Below are 10,337 nucleotides of genomic sequence, written 5' to 3' on the forward strand. Positions count from 1 at the left end.
ATGTATATATATATTTTTTGGCGAATCTCTCACCAGATTATATTATCTTGTATAGTGATGGAGAATCTTTTACGGAATTATAAAATCTTGTAAGATCTTGGAAAATCTTTTATTAAATAATAAAACATTGTGAAGTCTTGGCGAATGTTTTGTTAAAGTATGAAACCATATATGATAATAAGAAAACATATTCATTAAACTGTAATATACTAACATACATGTTTGGAAAAAGAAACATAATTTTCTCTTCCTACAAACAATGTTCCAATTTTCAGCGGTCGTGTTTATCAAGGTTCTTACAATACACTCTTTCATATCCTTCTATTAGTTTTGATAATATTCCACAACAAAGTTCTTGTAGGTGTTGATATTGACAACAAGTTCTGTCAAGGTTGGAGAGATTAATCTTTTCTCTACAACTTTTGTCAAGCTACCACTTTTTTCAAGTTATCAAATTTCTTTCTTATTCCATAGACTCCAACTGCGAGAAAAAGAAAACACATCAAGTTTGTTTACCCCGACACGCCAACAAGTAGAAATCCCCAACTATATTATATAAGAAAGTATTAGGTATCCCAAGGGCTTGAAGGGGATCTAATTGAAAGAAGTGACCATTGTGAGAATCCTTCCAATCAATATATGAATATATAAATGTAAATTTATTATTATTTTAATTGGAAATCTTCAATTAAATAATAAAATTTAATTAAGTCTTTCCCAATCTAAATTGCTTATTAGCATAATTCACTACCCTCATAGGTCTCGCATTTTTTAACAACGTTGTAACATGTAAATTAATTTCCTTTTTGGTGAACAATCTCCACCTTTTAGGAAAATGTGGTGCGGTGGCTCCAACCGCTACAGATCATTAGGACAAACTAAGAATAACACAGAAGATGAAAGATTGTACAAACCAACTTATTTTTCAAACAACTATTCCAACATCAGTACCTAAACTTTTTCATAAAGATATCATATTGAGAATGTTTGAAAAATGGTGAGAAATCTTCTGCAAGGGTGATGCGGAAAGAGTGATAAGGTTTCATTGAAAAAGTTAAAAACCAATATTAATGGAGATATTGGTATTTTTTACTAAATTTTGTGAAGTGACTAAATGTAGTTTTAACCATTCACCTTAAGATGTTTTTACAATATAATTTCCTAAGTTTATTTAATATCTTCATTATCATAAAAACCAACCTATATCCATCTTAACTCCACATCTACCACTCTTAGGGGGATGAAATCTATTTATCCCTCTAAGCACTTGGTAGACCCAAAATTAAGATGGATCTAAAATGATAGAATTTCCCCTTTAAATAGTCTATGCTCACATGAATACCATGGTATTATCATGGGTTATCATAAACCTGGAGCTTAAAAATTGCTATTAGTACTTTATAAAAATTAATAAAATTAATAATTGATTTTTATTTTATTTTTTATTTTAACTAAGTTAAAATATTTAACATACATTAAATTACAACATCCATTTTTACTCTTGATCCACCAAGCCCCAAGAGGGATCAAATATTTTTTCACTTTATGCTAGTTTACATATCATGATATTTGATATTAGTAGATCCAGAGTAAAGATGGATCTATGCTGGTTTAATTTCCCCATTTAAATAAGCTACATTCCACATGAATACCATGGGTCAATACCATGTGCCATTTTTTTTATTAATACTAATATTAGGATTAATAATGTTTTTTTGCATGGTATTAATAATAATCTAGCCCATGGTATTTGGCCCATAGTATTTTTCCCATAGGTTTCACCTAAGTATAACGCATTTTTTGAGTGTTTGTAAATATAACGTGACTTATGGAGTAAATATAAAAAAATGTTTTATTTGTTTACCATACCTCTCGTTTATTTATATTTTTATTAATTTACCATACCGCTTTTACAAATATGGTATTTGGCCCATAAGATTCACTTAAATAAAACTTTTGTTATGAAACCAGCTCACAAAAAGATAGAAAAGAGAGATCCACGCCTTAGAATTCAGCCTCTTCGAGGGGGCAACCTCCTTTACATTACATAAATGAACAATTCTTGGATGATTCAAATGACAAAACCTCCTTTCTATATATAGGAGTCTAAGGAGTCACAATATAATCCAGCCGACCTAACAATAATAATATAAAGCCACAAAAATAACAATAGAGGGATTCTATGGGCACATTAATAACAATATGGGGGTAATGGGGGCACAACAATATAAATAAGGGGTATAACTACAATAGTAATGGGGTAATCACTAGTATTATAGGGACCCAACATGCCCCTCTCCTTCAAAAAAGTGTTGTCCTCAACGCTTGAGTAGTTCTGGATACTTCTGCATAAAATTCTCATCCTCCCATGTGGAATCTTCAGCGGATAAGTTCTTCCACTTGATAAGATACTCTGAAATTGATCGATTTCGTAGCTGTCGAGTTCTTGTTTCTATGACTGCTTCCGGTTCCAATATAATTTTTCCTTCCTCGTCAAGTTCTGGCAATATTGTTTGAACTGGGAGCTTGTCGCCTATAACCTTCTTTAAGCATGAAACATGGAAAACTGGGTGCAATCGAGAAGCTGCAGGAAGCTCCAATTTGTATGCCATAGTACCAATCTTTTGCAACACCTTGTACGGACCATAATACTTTGGTGATAATTTATTATCCTTCTTAGCTTGCTTGAGGGACATTTGCTTATATGGTTGTAGCCGTAGGAATACCCAATCACCTACATCAAAACTTCTTTCACTGCGATGTTGATCTGCCTGTTGTTTCATTCTATTCTGTGCCAACACGAGGTTATCCTTTAAGAGTTGGAGGACTTGTTGTTGATGTTCGATGTGATGTTCCACTGCCTGAACCTTAGAATTTTCTCTTAAATATGATGTGATGGATGGTGGTTGATACCCATAAAGTGCCATAAATGGGGTCATTTTTGTTGTTGTATGAAGGAAGTGTTATACCACCATTCAGCCAGAGGCAACCATTTGACCCATTGTGTCTGTTTATCAGATACAAAGCAACGAAGATATCCTTCCAAACATTTGTTTACTATCTCAGTTTGCCCATCAGATTGAGGATGATAAGATGAGCTATGAGCTAACTGAGTACCAAGACAAGAAAATAATTCTGTCCAAAAATTTCCAGTGAAAATGGGATCTCTGTCACTTACAATAATCTTTGGGTTTCCATGTAGCTTTTGAACTGTTTCCATAAATGCAGTAGAAACTGTACTGGCTTTAAATGGATGTGATAATGCACAAAAGTGTGCATACTTGGTAAGTCTGTCAACTACCACCATGATGACACTCTTTCCCTCAGACTTGGGTAAACCTGTGATAAAATCCATTGAAACCTCCTCCCAACGTTGGCTTGGAATGGATAAAGGTTGTAATAGACCCGGTGTCTTAATTGTTTCAACTTTATTTTGTTGGCAAACCAAACATTCCGCCACAAACTTTTGAATATCTGATTTAAGGCCATCCCAAAAAAATTCCTTCTTAACCCTGTGGTAAGTTTTTAAAAATCCTGAGTGCCCTCCTAAGGGAGAAGTGTGCAATTCCATAAGAATCTTTTGTTTTAGCTGGGAATTCTTACAGAGGTATAAGCGATCTTTGTACCATAACGAATCATTTTTCCAGCTAAATGTATCAGACGTACTGGAATCTTGTTGTAGCTTTCGAATAAGTGCCCACACTTCTTCGTCATTCTTCCATTCCTCCCTTGCTTCATTTATCCAATCTGGTTGGATAATAGAAATGGCGCACAACAATGCTTCCACATCCTCATCCTTTCTTGAGAGTGCATCTGCCACCACATTTTGCTTCCCTTTTTTGTAGATGATTTCAAAGTCATAACCCAACATCTTTGTGACCCACTTTTGTTGCTCTTCAGAGGATAATCTTTGTTCTAAAAAGTATTTAAGGCTATCATGATCCGTTTTTACCTTGAAGTGTCTTCCCATTAGGTAGGGTCGCCATTTCTTAAGTGCATGGAGTATTGCCAACATTTCCTTCTCATAAATAGCTTTGCTTAAAAACTTTCCCTTGATTGGACGACTTTCAAAAGCAATGGGTCTTTCATCTTGCATTAGAACAGCACCAATTCCATTTCCTGAAGCATCACATTCCACAATAAAGGTTTTTGTGAAGTCCGGTGTAGCTAAGACCGGTGCTTGGCACATTGCCTCTTTAAGATGTTCAAAGGCCTTTGTTGCTTCCGGAGTCCATGAAAATGCATCTTTCTTCAATAATGTTGTTAGAGGTGCTGCTATTCTCCCATAATTCTTAACAAACTTGCGATAATACCCTGTCAACCCAAGAAATCCTCGCAGATGCTTTATGGATGTGGGGATTTTCCATTCCTTAATGGCTTTAATTTTGCTAGGGTCTACCTTAACTCCTTCATGAGATACAATATGACCCAAATATTCCACCTCCTGGACTCCAAAGAAACATTTGGATCTTTTTGCATATAATTGTTTCTCCTCCAATAGTTGTAGCACCCTGTCAACATGTTCAACATGATCCTTCCAAGACTTGTTGTAGATTAGTATATCATCAAAAAATACTAACACAAATTTTCTAAGGAATGGTTTGAAAATTGAATTCATCAAACCTTGAAATGTTGAAGGTGCATTGGTAAGGCCAAAAGGCATGACCAAAAATTCATAATGACCCTCATGAGTTCTAAATGTCGTTTTCGGAATGTCTTCAATCTTCATTCTGATTTGATGATATCCTGAACGAAGATCCAACTTGGTGAAGTAAATTGATCCATGCAATTCATCCAGTAATTCATCAATGACAGGAATGGGGAACTTATCTTTAATAGTGAGCTTGTTGAGCTCCCTATAATCCGGACACATGCGCCATGATCCATCCTTCTTGTGCACCAATACTACTGGAGCAGAGAAAGAACTTTGACTCGGTTGAATTATACCAGCCTCTAGCATTTCTGCAACCATACGTTCAATTTCACTTTTTTGGACATAGGGATATCTGTACGGCCTGATGTTTGGAGGAACACTTCCTGGAATCAGATGAATAGCATGATCATGATCACGCATAGGTGGGAGACCTTTGGGAGTCTCAAATACCTTGGAATGATTGTCCAGGACTTTTTGGAGATCTGGAGAAATAGATGATTCCAATGTGGAAACATCTAGCGAACATAATTGTGCAATTACACCTCTTTGCTCCTTTTTTAGAAGCTTTGTCATACCATTAGAGCTGATTATCTTTCCTGGTTTCCCTGCAATACCCCTTAATTCAACTTCCTTTCCTTCCACAGAAAATTTGATGAAAAGTTCTTGAAAATTAAAAGCTATTGTACCCAAGGATTGTAGCCATTGGACTCCTAGTACAACATCAGCACCTCCCATTGGAATGGAAAGCATTGGGCTAGTCAATACATATTCTCCCATGGATAGCTTGATATTATGGCACTTTCCAGAGCAATTTATTGTTCCTCCATTTGCAATCATCACTTGACACTCTGGTGCTGGATATAGGAAGCAATTCAATTCTTTTGCTACCCTACAATGAATAAAATTGTGGGTGCTTCCTGAATCAATCAACACTATTACCTTTTTCTTCTTGATTTGTCCTTCTATCTTGATGGTTTGAGGAGTGGTAATTCCCGCCAATGCATTACAAGATATGGTCGGATTTATTTGTTCTTCATCTAGGCTTTGTTCCTGGAGTATATCTTCTTCTTTTGACCTTTCTTGCTCCTTTTCTTCTTCCTCTTCACAATCTATGTAGAATAATTTCTTCTCAGCACACTTATGACCTTTAGTGTATTTGCTATCACAACTGTAACAAAGCCCTTTTGCTCTTTTTTCTTCCAATTGTTGTGGTGTCAACCTTATAGGTTGTGGAAGACTAGGGGCAACACTTCCGTCTTTATAGTTGTGAGTGGTATGCTTCCTGGTTGCCATAATTTTGCTTTCCATTTTTCTTGCTAACCTGAATGCCTTCTCTAATGAATCAGGTTCCCAAAGGCGAACATCATGTTGGATATTATCCTTTAAAGACCCTATGAACACATCAATCCTATGCTCCTCTGGAATATTTTTTACCCTTATGTTCAATTTTTGGAACTCCTCAATGTGCTCCATTATTGAACCCTTTTGTTTGAGACTTATCAATTGGCTAAAAAAAGTGTTGCTTTTTGTATCCTCATAATGTGCTATCAATTCTTCCGTAAAAATTGCCCAAGTGATAAATTGTTTACGAGAGCAAAGCCATTGATACCATACAAACTGATTTGGTTCCAAATATAAAGTTGCCATACGTACCTTTTGTGTGTTTTGCACATTATTGAGATCGAAGAATTGCTCCATCTGTAATATCCATGTGGCGGGATCCTTGCCATCAAACTTCCTCATATCGATTTTTGGAATATGGTGGGTCTTCGATCCAACATTAGAATCTATGGAATCATGATTAACATTACTTTTGTTCACATCATGAGTTTCCTTTACAACCTTTTCACCATTAGTAAGTATCTCTTGTAGAAAATTTGTCAAATCTGTCTTCAAATCTGCCATGTCTGTCTTCAAATCTATCTTCAAATTTGCCATGTCTTTCTTCAAATCTGTCTTCAAATCTATCTTCAAATCGTCCATCTTAGCTTCCATGCCCTTTATCTTAGATTCCACGCCATTTATCTTAGCATCTGTTAGCTTTTGTGAGCGTGACATTTGTTGCACTTGTTCTTGTAATTTTGATATATCATGTAGCATTTCTTCCTCTTCTTCATGAGTCATGCTAGAGCTTTCAGGTTCCTTACTAGGTGTTTGCATTTTCTTTCCTCGGGGCATCAGTTACCGATAATAATGCTTTACTATGCCCTTTGAATTCCTTCAAACCAAGCTTATGCAAAAATAAAAAATAAAAACTACACACCTTTTTTTACTTTATATAAGCCTGATATTGAATCTGATGTATCTCTGTAATTTCGAATCATCCAGTTCTGAAATTGTGACCTGTAGTAGTCTTCTGTGTCCTCTTTCCAATGCCACTAGTCTGAACCAAATTGGATTCTCCAAGAAAGAGTTATGCACAATCTCCCGCAGTGACCTGATTATAGACTAGTTCAGTAGAGCGAACTTGTATGAAGTGCCACGTGTCACTGTTTCAACCTTTGACTCTGAAAAATATATAAAAGAAAACTACAGTCCATCCTCTTTCTGTACCTTCTTACGAAATTTCAATCCGATGCTCAGAAAGAAAGTTATGACGATTTTCCCCAGGTCACCTGTTTTGAGTGTAATTCAGGAGTCTGCAAAAAGACCAACTTCCTCAGATCATATCTCCGAAAATATCGCGCGAAAAGCTCTGAAATTTGGACCCAAGGTTCAGCGCGATTTCTTCTCAAATGGGTTTTTTTTGCGACTTCTGAAACGTCACAGAAAAAAAGTTATAGCGAAAATGCCACGATGACCTGTTTGGAGCAGCGAAACCCTAGAATCCAAAGCTCTGATACCAAATGTTATGAAACCAGCTCACAAAAAGATAGAAAAGAGAGATCCACGCCTTAGAATTCAGCCTCTTCGAGGGGGCAACCTCCTTTAAATTACATAAATGAACAATTCTTGGATGATTCAAATGACAAAACCTCCTTTCTATATATAGGAGTCTATGGAGTCACAATATAATCCAGCCGACCTAACAATAATAATATAAAGCCACAAAAATAACAATAGAGGGATTCTATGGGCACATTAATAACAATATGGGGGTAATGGGGGCACAACAATATAAATAAGGGGTATAACTACAATAGTAATGGGGTAATCACTAGTATTATAGGGACCCAACAACTTCTTTTTTGAACCTTCATAAACAGAAAGAGGGTTATGGACTAAATATAATAAGAGGTTTTATTTATTTACCATACGTCTGGTTTATTTATATTTTTATTTATTTACCATACCTCCACTTTATTTATATTTTTATTTGTTTACACCCTTGCATGTATATAAGGTGACTTATGGAGTAAATATAAAAAAATGATTTATTTATTTACCATACATCTTATTTGTTTATATTTTTATTAATTTACCATACCTCTTTTATAAATATGGTATTTGGCCCATAGGATTCACTTAAATAAAACCTATTCTTGAAAATTAGGGCGACTCGAAGGTTGTAACTCCCAATTTTAAGGGCTAAATTTACCTTTTTTACCCTCTCCCTTAAAATAAGGTGGGCTATTTGAGGCGATTTGTAAAAATGTACTATTATACAAAATATTTCCCACTAAAAATTTAAAACCCCTTAATTTCGCCAAAGGGTGAACATTCGCCCCTAAAATTTTCCATGTTGGTCACCAACTGAAAAATGATTGTTTATATGCAAATTTTAGTCATTTTTTAGTAACTAATTAGCCATTTTGTACGAGTGGTTCTCCATTGTCATTCATGCACTCAATAGCCTTTCATAATAATCCAAGTTAGTCATGTGAAATTACAATCTTTCCATACCCAGAAGCATATTATATGATCCCAACGGAAGCACATTCAGATGTGTTGGTGTAGGCATACCATTCAACTCAAATGTACAAGCTTTTTCCCAATGATGAACTCTCTTCTTAGTACTTATAGTTAATTGCACCAACCAAGGCTCTGCATGCACTTCTTTTCTCAAACCACACTTATCCACCAGGTTAAGATTAATATAGCTATAATTAGATCCAAGGTCAATCAAAATAGAAACAACTCAATTACAAGTCTTACCTTCCATCTCAATAATAGATGTATGGTGTCTACCTGCCTGTTATCCAATATTGCATAGATCTGAGGAATGTTTTGCCCAACATCCAAAATTGTCTATGCTTCATGTGCACTGTAGATTTTAGGCCTACCACCCCGATACGACAGACAATCCTTCTTTAGATGATCCTTTCCACTTATCCAACATTGCAACTGTTTCCTACCATCACCTCTATTTTGTTGCTCTCGAGGCTGAGTTCCATGTCCCTTCTCAATTGCATTAAACTTCTTGTAAGGTTCATCATTCTCTCTCACATGCATCCTGAGGTCTTGTTCACTTCGATGGCCATTTACCTTTAGTATTAGCATTCCTTTTCCAACCCTGCTTAGAATCGGTCTTACGCTCCAATTTCACATAACAATGCTTCAACTTCCCAATGACTTCCTCTAGTGACCAAGGCTCATTATACTCAACCCGATCCTTAAATGCTAATGGTAATCCACTGAAGAATATCTGAAATTTTGTCTTCTCATCCTTAACATATGGCACATACCTAAAAAAATCCAGTAAATTCGTAGTATACTCCTCATCTATCATTGATCCCATCTTTAGCTCATAAAACTCATTGGTTTTTCCAGCATATTACCTCTTTAACAAATACTTCTCCCTAAAGAGTCTCTTAAATTAATTCAAACTCAACTCCTTTGTCTTGATATCTCTGAAAGGCCATGACAGCTCGATTAGAGACTTGAAGGAAAATTTCAAAGAAGGAGCTCCTTGCAAATCACTGCCTCTTTCCACTAGAACAGTTGCAATATACATGCAGTAGTCTTCTAGTCAGAATTGGAAACAATTGCACCTACAATTGAAACTTTTAGATCAACATCTAGTGGAATATGTGTATCCCTTTCCATTCCCAAAGGTTAATTAAGTAAGTGATTTGCAGGTTTGAAGGATTAACCAATTCCAAAGAAAGGCCAAAGAATTCCTTATCTACGACACTAAAAAGAAGAAGGTTGAAGGGTCTTCCTGATGGCTTATTGGGGCTTAACTAAGGTTCAAAAGTGTATTAGCCAAAACAATACCGTACTACCGACCCTTTCGGAAATAGTCTGTGGAACATGGGCTGAAGTCTCACCCGAGGCAGTAGGGGAGGGTGTTGGAACCAGGTTTCCGCACCCTAGGGATGTCTTGATGAGAACTTGGAAGGTTCACGAAGAAGATCTCGTGCATTTCTGTGTATATGTAGCGATCCAGCCACCTTTCCTCAGATATCTGCGGATTTCTGTTCTCATGTACTATAAACTCATGCATTTTCTGATCCAACCAATAATTAATCTCTTTTCTTCATAGGGTTCTAGTGTTCCGACATCACACATCCCTTAGGAAGATCCTGGTCCTGGCAACGAAACCATTTGTTGGCTTATTGTGGCCTGACCTAGGTTTGGAAGTGTATTAGCCAAACAAATCTCGTACTACCCGCCCTTTCGACAACAGTCCGCAGAACGCGCGCTAAAGTCTCACCCGAGGTAGCAGGAGAGGGTGTTGGAACTAGGTTTCTGCACCCTTGGGATACCTAAATGTGTTCTGAAAGGTTCGTGAACCGATCTG

Source organism: Pinus tabuliformis, chromosome 8 (genome assembly GCF_031772625.1).
Source record: "Pinus tabuliformis cultivar Carrire ecotype Pingquan chromosome 8, CPIR1, whole genome shotgun sequence".
NCBI classification, from domain to species: Eukaryota; Viridiplantae; Streptophyta; class Pinopsida; order Pinales; family Pinaceae; genus Pinus; species Pinus tabuliformis.